This window comes from Ascaphus truei, chromosome 4, assembly GCF_040206685.1.
Source record: "Ascaphus truei isolate aAscTru1 chromosome 4, aAscTru1.hap1, whole genome shotgun sequence".
Classification (NCBI taxonomy): Eukaryota; Metazoa; Chordata; class Amphibia; order Anura; family Ascaphidae; genus Ascaphus; species Ascaphus truei.
In genome coordinates this window covers 139,806,431-139,827,936 of record NC_134486.1, presented here as the reverse complement: position 1 = coordinate 139,827,936, position 21,506 = coordinate 139,806,431, and the positions used below count along the sequence as shown (strand labels likewise).

General features: G+C 43.0%; 1 long non-coding RNA gene across 2 annotated transcripts in view; it reads right to left on the bottom strand.

Annotated features, from left to right (window-relative positions):
- Positions 1 to 21,165, bottom strand: part of LOC142492003 (uncharacterized) — a 32,036-nt gene extending 10,871 nt beyond the window's left edge. The window contains exons 1-3 of one of the 2 annotated variants that reach the window (XR_012800652.1): positions 21,014 to 21,165; positions 2,765 to 2,842; positions 903 to 969 (exon numbers count right to left, since the gene is read on the bottom strand). This is a non-coding gene — a long non-coding RNA (uncharacterized LOC142492003). Of the gene's footprint in view, positions 1 to 902; positions 970 to 2,764; positions 2,843 to 21,013 lie in introns of those variants that run through there. The other variant, XR_012800653.1, reaches the window with a different exon arrangement.
- Positions 21,166 to 21,506: the final 341 nt, after the last annotated feature.

Here is a 21,506-nt window from a genome sequence, read left to right as displayed (position 1 = left end):
TATGAAATGTTAGATAAAGTTTTTTTGACAGTAAAGTTTTGTTGAAAAGAAAAAAATTGAAAAAATTTGTTTATACTCAAATTGCGCGCTGACGTCACCAGTCCATGCCACGCATGGCGCTTCACTTGTGACGCGTTCCCCGCGACGGATGGATGGCGGCAAGTGGCGGGAAATTAGAGTATATTAGGTAAGTTAGTACTAGGCATCACTATGCACCTTGAGAAAGAGCCACCGGCTCGAAATGCGTTGGTGGGGGCCTGAGGGCTCCGTTTTTTGTATTTTTGCACTGATCCAATAAACTAACATTTTATCTGGGTCCCACTCTCATTAGTAGTTCATTTTGTTACCAGCTGTGCTCCATTTCTCCTTCCTTTGGATGTCCGGTCATTATGGAGTAACGGCAGCACGCACCCATGGAGGAATTCCCACAAAAGACCCTACAAATGTGAGTTACTCCAACCTGTTTATTTGTATGCACCTATACTTACCCAACCGATGTTTATGTCTGGTCACTAGCCAGTGAAGGTCCCACATCATTACAGTGGGATCTTTTCCAGCTAATCGGTATCTAGTGGAAGTGGTTTTATTGCAAGAGTTGGAGTATTTTGGTCTGGACTGTCTGGGACCTCCAGGGACACTATATAATGTGCTTATATTCTTGGGCTATTTAGCCAGTGGTTCATGTTGGAGCACCATACAGCTTCTTTTTACTTTTTACTCTAATGGCAATACAGGTATATAAGGTAGCTTATCTCTCCATATCCCAGACTCCTTGATAAAGGACCTACCGGTCCGAAACGCGTAGGAGGTGTTTGTTTTTGTCCCCCAAGGGGTGAAGATGTTTTCTGCCATGCACTGAATTAAAGGTATTTATTTTACTCCACCTGGCTTCCTGGCTGTGCGCCATTTGTTTTTTTCTTCTTGCTGCTTCTGGATTTCCCTGTTTGGCTGGCACGCCAGTAATCACTCCTGGAGCTGACGTGAGTGGGTTTAGAGACTTTTAAGACTGCAATAGTTAAGTACTGCTACATGTGTATTATAAGTGACTCACAGGTCTATTGATTATACCCACTCCCACTGGTGTCTTCATGGATTGTGTTATACTGTTATATCGAACGCTCACCTGAGTTTTTAGACGGTATTGCAGTATTGCAGACAGCGCTAATAATACGAGCGCTAAAATACCGTAAAATACCGGAAGATATTCCGGAAAAAAATAAAATATACTGCATCTGCCCACGGTTATCAGAGTTACGCCGCTACGGCCGCATTAGGATAAAGGGGGTCGCAGCTGTAGGATCTAAAGAGAACAGAGACTTTCCCAAAGTCTCAATGCTATTTTGTTTCATTTTTCTAGGTGTACTTATCCTATTGATTTTAAGAACTTTTCTAAGGATCTAATCCCCATCTCCACTATTATAACTATAATTTGTATATTCTCCAGGAATCGTGAATTTATTTAGTTTAGCAGCTTTATGGTGTTCCTTAGTAGCGAAGGCAAATATTAATCTTTGTAAAAAAAAAGGGTTAGGAATTTAGATGATAAGAAGTTTGGAGGTATGAATATAAAGGAGTCCATGGGCAGAGTTCAGAGGTCCTGAAGTCTTCAATGTTTGTGATTTCTGAAATCAACTTTATAAGAAATGAGGGAGTCCCCCTCAGGGGATATAATATTTAGATGAGATTTTAATATGACCCTGAACCCCGATCTGGACAGGTCCTCATCACCAAGACCAAAGATAGCGAACAATGTATTTAACAAATCAAAACATTTTAGGAAACTCATAAAATAATTTACACACGAGAACGCTTGGCGCATGAAGAATAAAAAACAGAGATTATACATTTTATTCTCCTCCTCACAATATTTATAGAAGAATTGATTATTTATTTGTCTCTTTGAATCTTTTAGATCGGGTCGCTCAGACAAATATAGGTCCTATAACATGGTCGAACCACGCCCCAGTGGAAATGGTCCTGAAACCCCCTTTTATTAGGCCCAAGATTTTCGAGTGGTGTTTTAACGAGTCACTTTGAATCAGACGGGGATCGAGAAGCAGATAGGAAATACCTGTATATTGTTAGATTATTTTAGGCTAAATAAAGGCTCAGTTGAAAGCCTGACCACTCTTTGGGAGGCCCATAAAGCCTCCATTAGGGGTCAATTAATCTCAATGGCTTCATATAGGAAAGGAATAAAAAATCTTAAACAGGGAAAACTTACGGCAAACAAAATTGAGCTAGAACAGGAACATAAAAATTCATCCATGCAGGACGATCTATAAGCTTCTTTGCCAGGCCAGAGAGGAATTACATAAATTAAGATTTGAAGACACAGAGAAAGAATTAAAGTGGACTCGTCAGACCTATTATGATATGGGTAATCAAGCAGATAAGCTGCTCGCAAGTAAGTTAAGATGAGTCAAATCTAAAATGCAGGTCTCAGCGATGACAGGGTAACGCGGAAGTCACACATAACCCTCTCCAAATTGCAGAGGAATTTTATAAATATTCTAATAATTTGTATAATCTGAACTCATCAGACCCCAATTTAAATAAAACATCCAGCGAACAAATAGATAGCTATCTACAGGCTTACGAGCTGCCAAAATTGTCTGCGGAAGATGTAAAGGGTCTCAATGGTAAAATAAATATTTTAGAGTTAGAACAGGTTATTAATGATTTGAAACCCCCAAATGCTCCAGGCCCGTACGGATTTTAAAACCTATACTATAAAAAATACAGGGGAATTTTAGTACCATACCTTTTAGATATGTTCAATAGTTTTCTTTTGGGTTCTCAGATTCCCATGCAATGTCAAAAGCAAATTTAGTAGCGATACCTAAAGATGGAAAAGACCCAATGAGTTGCGCAAGATACAGGCCAATTTCACTACTTAATAAAGGTTTAACAATTGACAGTAAAATATTGGTGAATAGATTAAATCCAATTCTGCTCTGCCTAATACATAACGATCAGGTAGGATTTATAAGCATTCATCAAGCCTCGGACAATATGCAAAAGATTATCATTATAATAGATTACATACAGTCTTCTAAACCCAAAGCAATGTTATTGAGTTTAGATGCCGAAAAAGCATTTGAGATAATTAAATGGGATTATGTCACGGTTGCTCACCACAAACCAGGACCGGACCACGAGGCTGATGTGGGGATATGAAAACACCGACCGGGTCCGGGTTGTGCAGCTCGTGGTCGTGGGTTGCCGGGTCTGGGCAGGAGAGTGTAGGATCGTAGGAGGAACTTGCCATATCAGGATTGGAGAAGTCGAGAGTAGTCAGAGTCCGATGCCAGGGTCAAGGATAGGAGAGAGAAGAAGTCCGATGGGTGAGCCGAGGTCCAAGGGTGCCAGAGGTCAGGAGTCCAGATACAATGCTGGGGTCTAAGTACAAGGAGACAAGACAATACAGAGAAATGGCTTGTAGCAAGCCCAACTAAGGACTAACTATGCTCAGCAATCAGCCTAGGGCTGATTGAACTAAAAACTGGTGAGGAGCTAATGAGAATCCTTTGGTGAGGTCACAGGTAAGTGGACCGCTGATAGGCTGAGGCTGGGTGCAGGGCAGGTGCTGAAGATTCCAGGAGATTAGTGAGAGCAGCAGTATATATGCGTGTGTGCGCACGCGTGCGCGTGCCCGTGACTGTGGATCAGAGCTGGGGCAGCTGGCAGGAGGTGCTGGTGTTTGCAGTGGTCTGCCCCGGCGGCACATGCAACCCGCAGCCGGAGCGTGGATCACCACTAACCCGGAAGGGGTGGCGATCCGGGCACGGCATTCACGCGCCTCTACGATGGGAGATGCAGACACGCGAGGATGCGGGAGGAGAGGGGCAACGTGAGAGGAAAGTACCGCCCCCTTCATGGTCGACCTCCAGGCAATCCATACAAGGCTTAAGAGGAAATTTCAGATTAAATGCTAGGGTCAACCTGGGAGCATGTACCTGGTCTTGCGGAATCCATGACCTCTCTTCGGGGCCAAAACCCCTCCAATGCACCAAATATTGTTGTCCTCCTCTCGAGAAATGAGAGTCCAAGATGAACCTCGAACTCCTCTTGTCCTTTTACCAGTCTAGGATGAGGTGTGACATCTTGAGTATGTGGGTTAGGCAAGAATGGTTTAATTAGAGAACAATGAAACGTGGACGGGATCCTCATGGTTGCGGGCAATTTCAGTCGATAAGTAACTGGATTAATCTTTTCCGGTATAGGAAATGGTCCGATATATCTGGGAGCTAGTTTCGGAGATATGACCTTTAGGCGAATGTTCTTGGTGGATAACCATACCTTTTGACCCGGAGTGTAAATGGGTGGTTTCTGACAGTGGCAATCGGCCTGTCTCTTTTGCATAATATTGGCCCATCTAAGGTTATCCTGAATCTTCGCCCACGATGCCTGGATGTCCGAAATCCTTTCCTCAGCAGCCGGAACTCCTGTACTGGGACTTGACTTGGGAAGGGCAGAAGGGTTAAACCCATAGTTACAGAAACATGGGGACTGTAAAGTAGACTCGCTCCTGAGATTATTGTGCACAAACTCTGCCCATGGGAGTAGATCAAGCCAGTTGTCCTGGGAGTCAGAGACGAAACAGCAAAGAAACTGCTCTAGGGACTGGTTGGTCCACTCCATTTGACCATTAGTCTGCGGGTAGTACCCAGAAGAGAAATGAAGAGCCACGTTGAGTTTTTTACAGAAAGCCCTCCAGAATTTGGACACAAACTGTGAACCCCAGTCAGAAACTATAGTTTTGGGAGACCCATGAAGCCTGAAGACTTCCCTCGCGAATACCTCGGCTAATGTAGGAGCACTGGGTAAGCTCTTGAGGGGAATAAAGTGTGCCTGTTTAGTGAAGCGGTCGACCACTACTAATATCATATTCATCCCCTTTGTTTTAGGAAGGTCGATGATAAAGTCCATCAAGAGATGTTCCCATGGTCGATCAGGAATGGGAAGATAAAAGAAAAAGAAGTGAATACCCTAACTCAAGTGCTAAACCTATTAAAGTGTAACATACACGTGATAAAACAAAACAATTGTGATTAACAAGAGGCCAAAGCTGCCGTAGGCTTCCCACAATGCAAATAACCTCAATTTGCAAACAAGACTGTGAAGGTGAAATAAGGATACCTGGCGCTTAAAGAGTCACTGTGTCCATAAGAAACAATCCAGTCTTTAAAGAGTGTCTCAAAGTCCAAAACTTGAAGTGGATGGCTGTAGTGTTTCTTTACTGCTGCTGCTCTTCAATACACCTGAAATTGATAGAAGGGTACACCATTGCGCAGTACTACTGATGTTTGATGTTAACCCCTTAATATCAACTTCCCCAGTGTGGACTGAATACACTTACAGGAGTGTCTTTTTCAGGGTACAGTGGAGACAATCTGTGCTTTATTCCCTTTTTGTTCTTATGTACCACGAATCCCCTGGGTACTTCCTTTATCTCTTGGGATTTCGTGATTCCCAGAATCACCCGAACTCCACGAGCCCACAGACAAGGAAAGTGAACAATTGCAAAAAAGGGGGGTCACAAATTTATTTAAAAAGGCTTAAACAAGCCTGACAAAACCGGCTGATTAGCCTGCACTAAAAACAAGTGAATGATTACTCACATGTACTCACATGAATACATGCGTTTCAAAACGTCATGAGGATGCCGTCCGCAGCTTGTAATGTGCCTCCTGTGCTTGCTCCGGATAGGAAGGGCTCTCTCACAGCATATCTTCTCCGGTTAGGTGTAATTAAAGTCTCTCCCCCACTCGGCTGCATTCCGGTTTGTAGCCAAGGGTTCTGGCAGACTCCTCACCTCTCCGATGGGTGAGCCGAGTGGGAGAGAGACTCTAATTACACCTAACCGGAGAAGATATCGTCCAGGTAGACCACCATGTGCTGATCTAGCAGATCTCTGAAGACGTCATTAACGAAATCTTGGAAGACTGCAGGGGCATTACAAAGACTGAAGGGCATTACCAGATACTCGTAGTGCCTGTCACGCATGTTGAAAGCCGGCTTCCATTCATCCCCCTACGGATCCGATATAGGATGTAGGCCCCTTGAAGGTCGAGGTGTAGAAGATAGTGGCTCCTTCCAACCTGTCGAAAAGTTCTGCAATCAGGGGTAGTGGGTACCGGTTCTTAATGTTCACCTTGTTGAGTCTGCGGTAATCGATACATGGACGCAAAGTACCATCCTTCTTCTTCACAAAAAAAAACCTGCCGCTGCTGGAGATGAGGATTTGCGAATGAAGCCCCTCTGTAAATTTTCCTGAATATAGTCTCATGGCCTTGGTCTCGGCAGGAGACAGAGGGTAACAACAGCCTCTGGGGGGAATGGTGCCTGGGAGAAGATCTATATGGCAAATGTAGGCGCAATGGGGTGGCAATTCTTCGGCTTGGGTCTTGTCAAAGATGTCCCTGAACTCACTATAGATCAACGGGAGTTGGGACTTACTTGGTTCCAGAACCGAGGCCCCTACTAGAGCTTTGGGAGCATCTAGACAAGTCTCGACACCGATATCCCCATGTGATGGGCTGTGACTAGAGCCAATCGATCTGGAGGTTGTGGAACTGGAGCCAGGAAAGACCCAGGATCAGATCTACCGCCGGCGTGTGGATGGAGTCTAACTGTATCCATTCGGAATGGCCACTGGTCATCTTGAGGCAGAGAGGCACGGTCTGTAGGTTTATGAAAGCGGGCTGTAAGGGCCTACCGTCAATGGATATGAGACCTATGGACGATCCTTGGTTATCAGCGGAATACAATTCCTTCCAGCAAAACCCTGATCGATGAAGTTTCCGCTGGAACCGGAGTCCAGGAAGGCCTTTGTTATGGTGTTTCCGAAGTCTCCCGCTAATGTGATGGGCCTTAGAAGGCAGTTTGGGAGATGACGGAGAGGTTACCATGCCCAATGTAGTCCTCCCGATACACACTGGGGTTTGGCGTTTCCCGACCTAGATGGACATGCGACTGCCAGGTGTCCGCTATTTTCACAATAGAGGCACAGGCCTGCACGACGTTGGCGCTGCTTCTCTGCCAGAGACAGGCGAGTACCTCCCAGCTGCATGGGTTCCTCAACAGTTAAGGCAGCGGCATCCCTAAAGACTGTATGACTAACAGAAGTCGGTTGCATACCTTTTGGGCGCTTTCCCCTCTCTGCCTTTTGCTCCTGTAGCCGCTGGTCCATACGAATGCAGAGAGCGATGAGCTCCTTAAATCCAGTGGGACGTTACAGAGCAGTCAATTCATCTTTAAGGGATTCAGCTAAACCTTGACAGAAGATAGCGGCCAGCTCTTCGTCATTCCAAGTAGTCTCTGCCGTGAGGGTGCGAAATTCAAGCGCATTGCGGGCCACGGAACGGTTTCCCTGTAAAATATTGAGGAGAGAAGAAGCAGCATTTAACCTCCTTCCTGGTGTGTTGAACACCTTACGGAACTCCCCGCAGAATCAATACAGATCGGAGGTTAGATCCGGACGTTGCTGCCAAATAGGTGTGGCCCAGGCCAAGGCGTCATTGGTAAGTAAGGAGATGATATAAGCCACCTTGGAGCGGGAAGAGGGAAAATGAGAGGGTAGAAATTCAAACTGCCCCAGGAAGCTGCGACAGGCTGAAGGATCTCCTGCGTAGCGATTGGGAGTAGGTAGGCGGGGTTGAGAGGATACTGTTGGAACCAGCAGCTGTGGAGGAGGGGAAGCAGGTGTGGCAGGGATGGAAGGAGCTATGAGATTCTTAAGTTGGTCAGAGATGGTGCCTAGGGAGCGTTGAAGCAGTTCCATACGCTCCTCATTTTGCTAGAGGCAAGCCTCTACTTGTTTGAATAGGCACTAATGCTCTTGTAGACGTCAACCCACCTCAGCGGGGTCCAGGTTTGTTGGGCTGAGCATAATGTCATGGATGCTCACCACAAGTGTAATTAAAGAGAAAAAGAACCCAGTTTCCTAGCACTCCTTCACAACAAATGTATAATGATAATATTAAAATTACTTTATTAATAACTAATGAATAAAAAAAGGGGTGTTAAAACGTAATTAAATACTCTATAGAACAGCACGTGACTGTATCTGTTGGTAACCCACCCGGATCTAGGTGGGTAGATATGGTATGATCCCTGATAGATATTCGGGATCAATAGCTATATGTTATAGCTACCTGTAATGCAGGAAAGGAGTCAGAGAAAGCCCACTTAAGAGACTGTCTCTATGTGAGTGTATCGTGGCGTGTAGTGCGCTCTAATGGATACACTCTAATATCTGGTATATAATGCGTAAGGTTAGACCTAAATGTATCTACCCCGGATAGAGATTGCACTGGTTGCTATATAATCACCAGCGTTGACAAGGTTAAATCTCTGTGTGTGCTGATAGTGTGGCGGGGGAGTGAGGCCTTGTTAAAACACTTTATAGAAATCCTAAACAAGAATGACCTCAACCTCCGCCCGACCCTTGAATACAGTTCACAGCAAATCTGCTTCCTTGACCTATTGATCACAAAGGATGACAATGGCAATCTGGAAACAACCATTTATCGCAAAAAGACAGCCACCAACAGCATACTCCTAGCTAGTAGCCATCACCCAAAATCATTAATCAAGGGAATACCGGTGGGGCAATTTCTTCGCTTAAGGAGAAATTGCAGTAAGGACGAAGACTTTGAAGAAAAGGCAAGGGACATGAAAGACAGATTTACCGCAAGGGGATACAGTCAAAACAGTATAAAAAGAGCATACAAATGGGCTAAGCAGAAAGCTAGATCAGAGCTGGTTATGGAAAAGAGAATGCATCCAGAACAAAGAACAGTGAGATTCATAGGCACCTTCAATAAACAATGGAGGGTGGCTAGGGAAGTCTTACAGAAACACTGGCACATACTCAGGGCGGACGAAGACCTTCGTGACTCCATACCACCCTATCCAGCAATGGTCAGCAGACGGGCCAAAAGTTTGAGAGATCATTTGGTCCATAGCCACTACACTGTGGCAACACCGAGGGCCACATGGTTACCACCCCGTGTAAATGGAAACTATCATTGCCAAAGATGTAAGGCTTGCCAGTATATAACAGTTTCAAAAACATTCAGTAATCACAACAATACGAAACAATATGATATACGCAAATTTATAAACTGCAATACACAAGGAGTGATTTACATGGGAACATGCAAGTGTGGGAAAAAGTACGTGGGAAAGACCCGTCGCCCCCTAAAGATACGGATACTAGAACATGTGGGTTCAATCCGTAATAAACTGGATACCCCTGTGGCTACCCATGCTAATAGGTGTCAACCGGGTGACCCAAAAGCTATCACCTTTATGGGGATAGACCAATTCTACCCAGGAATTAGACGCGGGGACTGGGACAATGAACTATTGAAGATTGAATCAAGGTGGATATATACCTTAGGAACACTGAGCCCATGGGGACTGAATGAGGGTTTTGTGTTCAGCCCCTTCATATAAATCCAACAATCTCTGTTCATTTCAACCCACAAACATGTGTCCATCCCTGAATAGGGATACATGGATAAACTCCCGTGTATTTAACAATATTCTCAATAGTATTAATTTAGTATTAGACCAGCCGTCCAAAACCTACATTCAAAGAATATATCATATCACAATATTCATAATTTCAACAACTTGATAAAAATGACACACTTTGTTCTAAATATCATTTATCATATATTTTTTATCTATATATATATTTTTTTCACACTCAAATTGATGGAACACAGTGTATATACAAGAGGTATAGTCAAAGAACATACCTCATCACTATTAGTGATTAACCATCACAAATTTTAATGAATATCAAATCTGACATACAGCACTACCCCATAGCCTATGTGAGCAATTATGACAGTTAAGCATCACATATACAAACACTATCATAGCCATAGTTATTCAGTCCAGTATACTTTTGCATTAGGATTGACACATTTGCAACAGTCTATGGACACATTGTCTCTGGCAACAAGGCAGTTACTTGGTTGCATACCACAACTAGTGCACTTCTGGAAGTGGGATATTACATCTGTTATGCAGCAGTGATGAAGGGGTTAAGTGAGACAACAGAAAATTTCACGTTGACTATAAAAACCCACCTCCACACGCAGGGACCTCCCCCTACGTGCCCTGAAGAAGCGTTTTTACACGTGAAACGCGTGCGTCGGCAGTTCTCTCTCTGCACACGCGGGAAGCTTGTTTATTTAAACATTAGAGTCTAAGGATATTGATCCGCCTTACCGCAATTCAGCTTCCCTAGCTGTGCTTGTTTGACACGGGATCGCGCTGTATACCAGTACCGCGCGACTCTCTATGCTTTCAAGGAGTCTTTGCTAAACCCACCTTACAGACAGGCATGTCCTCGAGCACATCGGCACTGATATAACCAGGATCAGTGCTGATGTAGGGGACTATGCGATTACCAGTCAGACCGGCTCCCCACGCTATCATTGAGTGCATATATATTGCTCAATACTCTGAGGGAAAGGGGGGGAGGGGTGTTATGGGGTATTGACCTCATCCTATATTAACCCCTTGTGTACCCCACCACATTTGGCTGTATTTGCTAGCTAGTGTATCTCCTCATTGATGAGCAGCCTCCCAGCTGCTCATGTGCATGTAATTAGCCCTAGTAGTCAGTGCTACCACCATACCCACCCTCTCTATACTGTGGGGGGGGTGTCTTCACACTAGCCCCCACCACCTACGCAGTATACCATTCTGCCAATTGTAAGGGTGACTACAAATGTGCTGAGAGTGTGCATATGTGGCATTTTAGATATTATTCTATCTGAACTATTAGATGCTATACACAAACATCTTACAATTACCCACACCATACTGACAGTAGTGAGGGAGTGCCTATTTGGGCTTACATCACCTCCAAGGTGTATGGGTAACTACATGTAGATGCCTTAGCCTTCTGATACTGCATTATCACACTTTAGTGCTTGACTATTAGTCTGCGCAGAATAGTATGGGCAATTTGTGTCCTCTATAGAGATTTAACCTTGTCAACGCTGGTGATTATATAGCAACCAGTGCAATCTCTATCCGGGGTAGATACATTTAGGTCTAACCTTACGCATTATATACCAGATATTAGAGTGTATCCATTAGAGCGCACTACACGCCACGATACACTCACATAGAGACAGTCTCTTAAGTGGGCTTTCTCTGACTCCTTTCCTGCATTACAGGTAGCTATAACATATAGCTATTGATCCCGAATATCTATCAGGGATCATACCATATCTACCCACCTAGATCCGGGTGGGTTACCAACAGATACAGTCACGTGCTGTTCTATAGAGTATTTAATTACGTTTTAACACCCCTTTTTTTATTCATTAGTTATTAATAAAGTAATTTTAATATTATCATTATACATTTGTTGTGAAGGAGTGCTAGGAAACTGGGTTCTTTTTCTCTTTAATTACACTATTATGTCCTCACCCAGTTAGCACCTCACCAGGTTCAACACCAGCAGTGCGGGTTTTTCTTTACGTGTATGCTCACCACAAACCAGGACTGGACCACAAGGCTGAGGTGGGGATATGAAAACACTGACCGAGGCCGCGAAGCCGGGTCCGGGGTGCGCAACTCGTGGTTGTGGGTTTTCAGGTCCAGGCAGGAGAGTGTAGGATCGTAGGAGGTACCTGCCGTATCAGGATTGGAGAAGTCGAGAGTAGTCAGAGTCCGAAGTCAGGGTCGAGGATAGGAGAGAGCAGAAGTCAATGGGTGAGCCGAGGTCCAAGGGTGCCAGAGGTCAGGAGTCCGGATACAATGCTGGGGTCTAAGTATAAGGAGACAAGACGAAACAGATAAGTGGCTTGTAGCAAGCACAACTAAGGACTAACTATGCTCAGCAATCAGCCTAGGGCTGATTGAACTAAATACTGGTGAAGAGCCGATGAGAATCCTTTGGTGGTGAGGTCACAGGTAAGTGGACCGCTGATAGGCCGAGGCTGGGTGCAGGGCAGGTGCTGAGGATTCCAGGAGATTAGTGAGAGCAGCAGTATGCGTGCGCGCGCCCGTGACTGCGGATCAGAGCTAGGGCAACTGCCAGGAGGTGCTGGTGTGCGCGGCGGTCTGCCCCGGCGGCGTTCACAACGCGCAGCCGGAGCTTGGGTCACCACTGACCGGGAGGGGATGCCGATCCTGGCACGGCGTTCACGTGCCTCTGCGACGGGAGATGCAGACACACGAGGACCCCGGGAGGAGAGGGGCATTGTGGGATGTAAGGGATGCGGCGCCCCTTACATCTGGATAAAACAATGCAAGAGTTTGTTTTTCCGGTCAACTTTTAAAAGGGGTCCATGCCTTATATGATGCCCTAACAGCTTTTTTTTAAATGCCAGGTGGGAAGTTAACCAAAATTAAAATCACAAATTACACTGGGCAGGGTTGCCCATTATCTCCTTTGCTTTTTTGCATTAAGCCGCTTGCAATTAAAATTAGGAAGAACCCTAATATATAGGGTATTAAGATAGGCCAGGAAAACGTCAAATTATATTTGTTTGCGGATGATATTATTCTGACAATTTCTAATCCCCTGACTTCTCTTCCCAATTTATAAGAAGAGCTTTTGGGGTTTGGTTTGCATTCGGGCTATAAAATTAATTCGGCCACCAGAAGCACTAAATTTAACTTTATCAGATATTGAGGTAAAAATAATCAAATTAAATTTCAATTACCATTGGAATTCTGTAAGATTGAAATATTTAGGGATCTTTCTCACAAAAAACTACAAATCTCTTTACAAATATAATTACAATATGGGCATAGATTGCCACAATGGTAATGAATGGGCAAACTAAAAATGAAAAACAACAACTAAACATAATAGTGTATATAAAATTTTGTAATCGTGTGCTCACCACAAACAAGGCGTGTCTGCGAGGCCGAGGTGGGGATTAGATAAACACCAAGTCACAGCTGTGTGGGCGTGTCTAGAGTTTAGATTGGTTGAGGTAGCCGGGTTGGTGTTGGATAAGTCAGGATAGTTAATGATATTTGCCAAGGTCTGGATTGGAGAGGTACAGATTGTTGCAGGTACTTAGCCAAGGTCGGGAGCGGAGAGGTGCGGATTATCATTGGTAAGCCGGGTCAGGAGTGGAGAAGTACAGAATCCAAAAGCAAGCAGGGTCAAGAACCCTGGACAAGGCTAGACACAGACAGCAGTCAGGACTATAGTGAACACAGCAATGTGCAAGAGGGCAGGCTGAGCATATACTGTGTAGGGAAGATAGTCCAATGAGGAGGATGCATACTCATGAGTAATCTGGACTGTGGTTGGCTGCTGGAAACAGCACAGGTGTATCCCATTACACAGAAGAGTGAGGAAGCATCTGCGCACATGCGCGGGGGCGCGCATAGCGGTTGCATGCTGCGCAATGTTAACGTCACTGCGCGATTGAAGCCTGGAGGCGGGACCTGCAGGAATGGCAATTAGTGCCAAGTGTGGTCCGCGCGCGCCCCTAGAAGGAGGTTTTTTTAGACACAATTGGATACAATATATGTGTAACATATGAGTTATTACAATTTATCTACGCAAATCAGTCACTAGGTCTTACACCTGGTAAAATTGCATCATTGTACCTGGTACAAGTAGATAATGAGTGGGTACACCGCTCAAACCACTGTTAATAACTATTTTGCTATTATTGGTGTGTGCTACCAGGGTAATGAATAGTACTGTACGTCAAAAAAGGTTACACGTGAAAGACTTCATCTGGAGCATTCACTGAAGTCTTTCACAGACGAAACGTGTAGGGTGAGTGTCTCTGAATAGATCTCCCTTTCTGTCTGAAGTAAGGACATTTCATTCTCCTGCCTGTGCTGTAAAACCTTATTCAAGGCTATTTGGACTATGTAGTTTACTTTCAACCAAGAAAACTTCAGTGCTTATGGACACAGTGTGTCACCTGAGAGGAGTTCCTGACACCACCAGCCCCTCTGCTGCAGTCACAGAAAAGATTGTATCCTTACATAAAAAACACAAAAAAACTGCACACAACGCTCATAGTGTATTAAAAATATATAATGTGAGGCACAATAAATGGTAAGTAAACTGCGTACATCAAGGATGAATTAATGAAGCATTCCAAGGGACAAATTACCCAAGCACCAACCAGCCGAATCGCATCTACTTAGATGTCATCTGGTATATCATGGGGTCTCCGCATGAAGGGTTCCACATCTGCCACAGGGCGCTCCAGCCCGATCGATCTGTGGCTCAGTCACCAGTGGCGCCGAATGGGTAAATGGTGGGTAGGTCCCAGGTAAGCAATAACCCTCTTAGTCATAAAGGAGGATAGTAGCACAAAGTCAGTTCCACTGCAATAGATCCGGGCTGTACTCTATGCTGCCGCTACTCCATCCACCTCGGATGACGTCACTCGGTCGCGCGGTCCAACACCAAGATATCACAGTAATAGCTACTTCAGAGGGGTACTGTACGGATGTGATAGAATCAGCTCACTAAAGTCTTAGAAGTCTTCCAACGCGTTTCGAAACGAAAGCGTTTCTTTATCAGGCTATTGAAATACTCCCCGTTCACTCCTGCCTGTTTATTGCAGCTACATTGTAAGTAGACACTTTTCTTGTGCTTTATTTATATGATAAAACGTACTTCACCATATTGGCATTTTTCTCTTTTATATATCGTATCTCGTCATGAATTCTTATAAGGATATTCTACGTATTTATCCCAAAGGTGTTAGACATTTAACCACCTGTTGTCTCTGATTTGCGCCTTTTGGATTTTGTCTTTTTGTATGCTATTGGTGTTGTGTACATCCATTACATTACGGCAGCACTCATTTGACACCATTTAACAATTGTTGATAATTAGTTTTGCGCACCTTATTTTGCCCTTTTCATATATATATATATATATATATATATATATATATATATATATATATATATATATATATATATATATATATGTATATATATATGTATATATATATATAACAAAAACAAAACAAAAAACAACGAAGTAGCGCCTCTAAAACAGCCTATACAAAACTGTGATTTAAGTAATCCAACTATGAATACATCTAATGGGGTAGCATAAGTGGGTAAATTAAATTAAAACCAGTATTGACCAAGGGTAATGGGTTCTACAATGAATTTAAAATGTTCAATAACAATAACCTAATACTTTAATATTTAGAAATAATATCGTATAACCATAACATGTGTAAAAATGTAATAATAAAAATATAAAAGTGAATAAAAAACCTAAAAATCCTCGGAAAACACAAAGTCCTGTTCCAAATTAAAGCATCCAGATATATGGCAGCCCGTTTCAAAGGGGTCATTACTCCCTGTTGATAATTATGAAAAAAGAAAAGAAAAGAAACAGGCGCACACCTAGTGCATTAAAGTATAACAAATAGTTTATAGAACAATAAAATCAGTCAAATGCCCACTCACAAAGGTACAGGGTTTAAAAGCAGGTATGAGATAGGCTCTCATAAGCCAGTACTGCCGTCCGATATCAGCAATGGAGTTCTCTCCTGTCTGCTCTCTGCATGGTCCAAGCAACCGGAAATGACGTCCCTCCGGTCGGGTACCCCGCACAGGAAATCCCTCCGGGAAACAACACCTCCAGTTCCTTGCTTCTGGTCAGTGAGACATCGGGGGAAAAGGATCCAGTTTTTTTTCCTCTCAGCCTCACACAGCCTGCAACGTCTAAAAATCTCCAGAAAACACAAAGTCCTGTTCCAAATGAAAGCATTTGTGAGTGGGCATTTGACTGATTTTATTGTTCTATAAACTATTTGTTATACTTTAATGCACTAGGTGTGCGCCTGTTTCTTTTCTTTTCTTTTTTCATATATATATATATATATATATATATATATATATATATGTATACAGCTCAACCCCGTTATAGCGCGATCCTCTATAAGGCGGATCCGCATGTAACGCGGTTTGAGAGTGGACCCGAATTTAAAAAAATAAATTAAGAAATACATTTTTTTTGCACGCAAACTGCACACACTCACTGCACACTGCATACACACACTGCACACTGCATACACTCACAGCACACTGCACACACTCCCAGCTCACTGCACACACTCACAGCACACTGCATATACTCACAGCACACTGCATACACTCACAGCACACTGCACACACTGCACACACTCACAGCACAATGCACACACTCACTGCACACACTGCACACACTCACAGCACACTACACACAGCCCCCCCCTAACTTTGTTGTCAGCTTCTGGAGTATTGTGGGGCTGCTGGCAGGGATCGGCGCGAGGCTGAGGGAGGGGGGGGGGTCGGTGCAGGGATTGGTGCGAGGCTGGGGGGGGGGGGATTGGTGCGAGCCTGGGGGATTGGTGCATTTTTATATTTAAGGGAAGCAATAGGTGTGTGCATTTAAGTTGGTGATTATTTGTGGCTTAGTGTTAATATCAGATACATTGGTATTCACCTAAATGGTACTGATATGTCTTTAACATCACAACACAATAAAACTTTGTGGAGAGGCTCTATCTGCCTACACATGCGCTGTATGTCTACTAATTATGTATTATGTTGCACATGTGCAGAAGTCGTCTCTGGTATCAAGTGCAGGAGTTCTATCTGCCTAGACATGCACAGTTAGGATATGAATTGCTTACTAGGGGGCGCATGCGCAACAGGCACTATTAGCTCTTGGGGAAGATTCTATCTCCCTGCACATGTGCAGGAGCGCTACAGGGGGACTTTGACCCGGTTACATGCGCTGCAGATTGAGGCGCTTTTGGGCAGAAGGAGTCGGACTCTCCAGCAGGTAACTTTAATGCTAATGCTGCCTGCTATAAAGATATTTTGCCATTACTCCCAATAAGAATTGCTTTATTTATACACACTAATTTGTGCATGCGCAATGACAGTATATTGGACAACTAAGCATGTGCTGGGGGGGGATTGGTGCGGGGATCGGTGGGTGTGGAGCTGCTGAGGGGATGCGGAGAATGCTGGGACAATTACAGTGGCTGCTAGGGGACATATAGGGCTGCCGGCACTCACTCCACCTCTTCCTCCCTCCTCCCGATCAGGAGGACGGCGGCCATTTTTTTTCTTCAAATTAGCGCGACCCCGGTTATAGCTCTCGGATCGGGTGGCCCCGAGGACCGTGCTATAACGGGGTTGAGCTGTATATGTGTATATCTATATATATAGCAACTGTAAATATTCCTGTATAATCATTTGCATGTCTTAGACAGGTCTGCAACCCTGTATTTCACCATTATCACCCAGCACACAGCACTTCCACTGCAGCAAGGGATTCTGGGAAATGACATGCAAATGAGCACACAGTGCCACCTTTTATCTCAAGCTCCTATTACAGAGCTACCCTTAAGCCAATGTATGCTGCTTTAAGCACAGCTTTTAAGCAAAGGCTGGGGTAAGATGCAAAGCCAGTAAACCCACTCACAGACATGTTTCAACCTTGATGGGTATCATCAGTGTGAGGTTGGTTGCTGGCTCTGCTGGTTTGAGATTAAGAGTAGGTATTCACCACACTTATTAAGGTGGGTAAAAAAAGTGACAAAACCCCTCCACAGTAAAGCATATAGCAACTGTAAATATTCCTGTATGTTCATTTGCATGTCTTAGACAGGTCTGCAACCATGTCTTTCACCATTATCACCCAGCACACAGCACTTCCACTGCAGCAAGGGATTCTGGGAACTTAGTTAAGTTATGGTGGGTAAAAAAAGTGACAAAAACCCTCCACAGTAAAGCATATAGCAACTGTAAATATTACTGTATGCTTATTTGCATGTGTTAGACAGGTCTGCAACCCCACCTTTCACCATTATCACCAAGTACACAGCACACAGCACTTCCACTGCAGCAAGGGAGTCTGGGAAATGATTTGTGCATAGCCAGTATAACCAACCCCACACTGATGAGACCCATTAAGGTCGAAACAGCTGTCTGTGTTTGGGTTTAATGGCTATGCATCTTAACCCTGGCTGTGCTCAAAGCTGTGACCATGCAGCAAGCTTAAGCCTATAGGGAATCATGTTAAAAATTGTTTTGAAGCAAAAGGTGGCACTGTGTGCTCATTTGCATGTCATTTCCCTGAATCCCTTGCTGCAGTGGAAGAGCTGTGTGCTGGGTGATAATGGTGAAAGGCGGGGTTGCAGACCTGTCTAAGACATGCAAATGAGCATACAGTAATATTTCCATCTGATATATATATATATATATCATCACCTTCTTCAGCTCTTGTTAATCCACTACCCCCAATAATCTTTCAAGTACTACTTTTTCAAGCCACTCCCATTTTCACCCACTTTTGGTAGTTGTTTTGGTCTTTTAAATTCCCATGGAATTTAGTAGAGTACCATCTTTGTCCAACAGTGGTCATTTTTTCTTCCGATATGTCTGGCAACCACTGCCATTTTAATGTATTCACCCTTGTGATGACGGCACCGACTTTTGTTTGGTTAGAAAATAATTCATTATTTTGCCTACAGATGCAGTGGCCGTTATTCGAACATTTCACCTAGCCGTTTTCATGTGCTCTGCTGTATTCCACATGGCATTTGCGCCTGTGTATACCGCAGTTGAATTGTTTAAATTTCATGGATTATGATTACTTTGGGTGCAATTCTTCACGTATCCGTGGCAGAAATGAATGAATTGCAATGTGTACAGTACTATGCTACTGTGCTACTGTCATTGAAATGCATTTTCTACACTCGATAAAAAAGAGTCAACACGCGGTAAGGTTGGAAGAAATCACGCGCCATGACATGGGTATTCCGAGGTATACAACTTGTGAAATGTTTGAATAACGGCCGCTGCATCTGTATCTCTTCAGATAATACCCAGCATAGCAGTACATCTCTCCATACTTATTGAGTTGTCTAAAGCTCCTGAATTATTTTTGCATTCAAGGTCCATGTTTTACATCCATACACAAGCAAAATACACTGGTAAAAATAAACTTTCCTTTTATGGCTTGTAACCCCTCCTCTGAGAGGAGGAGTAGCTTAGAAAGATACACTTCTGCTCAAAAAGGAGCATACCTTAGATAGCAGCAAAGTGAAGGATCAAAAAAGGTACAGTACTCACCAGTAGGTTAAAGTAAAAAAACTTTTATTAAACTATATAAAAACAGATACGGTCCATAGACAAGATAAGAGAAACCTCCTCCCACGTGTTTCGAACAGCTAGTCTTCTTTCTCAAGGAGTATAGTATAGGGGCAGGGGAGGGTACTATTTAAACCTCCCTTCCCATAATCTAATTGGTGTGTAACACCTGAAGGTAATCATGATAACAAAAAATAGAGTGAATGGGAACTGGAGACAATACTGTCACTCCCTATCTATCATTAAACATAAACTCATTAATACAAGTACAACATTGCAATGGCATTATAGTTAAGAAAAAGTTAATTACATATTATAACAGTATTTTAATATATCTTTAAGGGTCCAAAATAAATATATATAAAGGACACAGTATAAGTACTTTAGTTCTCTCTCTTATGCATGAATTATATGGCGTCCAATAAGAGTATATCAAAACATAACAAATCAGACAATATGATTGATATAATCAATCAATATAGACCATGTAAATCATCATAAGTGATATATATTAGAACCAATATTGTGTCATATCAAAAGAGTAATGTAAAATGGATATAGAGCCCAACCTGGCCCCTGTGTGTATCATCAATTTAAGGTAGATGCATATGTGGTCTGAAATAGCCAAATAAACCATCCCTTGCAAGGGGAATGCCTATAGGCCATTCTGTAAACACTCATATTGAACCCTGTTAGGGGAGATAGCTGCTAATCCAAATATAAGTAGATATGTTACCTGGAAAGAACATACATTATACAATACATTATAATAAGATTCACAGAAAATACTTTAGATCCCATTCGGTGTTAAGACCTTTTGGAATTAATGAATCCAAAGCAAAAATCCAAAAGACCTCCCGTTGGTAAAGAATTTTAACTCTATCATCTCCCCGAATGTGTGGTTTGATGTATTCAATAATCATACATTTGAAATTGGTCAAACTGCCCCTCTGACACAGCTTAAAATGATAAGAGACCGGATGTGTGATATCCATGTTGGAGATGTTTCTCATGTGCTCAAGCATTCTGATTTTAAATTGTCTGGTTGTTAATCCTATATATCTCTTGTCACAGCTGCAGGTGACCATATAGATCACATGGTCAGTTCTGCAGGTGACAAAGGACAACATACGATAGGACCTAGAGCTATCTTTATTAGACTAAAAAGTTTTTGTCTTTTGAACATGTTTACAGACTTTACATCTCCCACATGGAAAGCACCCAAGTACCCCGGGAAAGAAACCTTTAGTATGGGAAATGAGCTTCTCTAAACGAAAAAAGTGTGTTTTTAAATCTTGTGTATCCTCACAAAAGATGTTATTTTCCCCTTCAAAAACGGAAGCTGCTTTGTTCATACTGGCAGATAGATTGAAGCAGTTAAATGCAAAATGAGTGTCTGTATATTGGAGTGCAGGTTGGGATTTATCCATGTTGAGTTGAAATAACAGGAAAATCTAGGGATTTGAACAGAGTGCACTAATCCAGACCCAAATAGAAAAAAGGAAAAAAAGGAAATATATGTGGAAAATAAAACGTATCACAAAGCTTGTAAAAACCTAAGCAGAGGGTGTCATGTAGACAAGACCTGTGCATAAACTGGTGAGTTAACTGTATATGTCCCCAGAGCAAATATATTTGTAAAAGCAGTATCCAAGCATGAGTAGATAGAATACAATGTAGAAAAGAATTCTACTTAGCTCCAGGAAACCTGTTTGACCATAGCACAGTAGGGATAAGGTAAGTAATACGGAGCATATGAAGTCAAGGTCAGCCTGATATTGGGGGTAAGTGACGGGGTAGCGGGGGTAGATAGCCTTGAAAAGCGGTTTTGTAAAACTCCCCAGCAATGTCAGTGTGGAGAACCAAATGTACTCACGATCAGCCACTGTTCCCCTGTGTCCTCCTGGCTTCAGGTGCACCTGCATCGTGCACCCTCCCTCCGTGGCGTCTCTCAGATCTGGAAGTGATCTTAAGTGATATTAAGGAGTGGCTGCCTTTTTTGATCCTTCACTTTGCTGCTACCACTTCCGGCTCTGAGAGTATATAGGTTTTTGTATTTATTCTTTATTGCCCATTAGAAAATTTAGAACTATCACAATATTATACACTAATACACATTATTCATACGAAGCAAAAAGGGACCCATACATTTATTGATAAATAGGTAACTTTATTTATTGATGTACATATTAAAATCATTATTACCATGAATTTTACTTCCTCAACGATGAAATGACATAAAAACTAAGATGATATATCTATATTATATTGGCTACTAGGGGGACACTAACCTAAGTAATAATTTATCAGAACTAGGTATCCTTATATTCACTGATCTATTTATGGCCACACTGCACTTAATATACCTA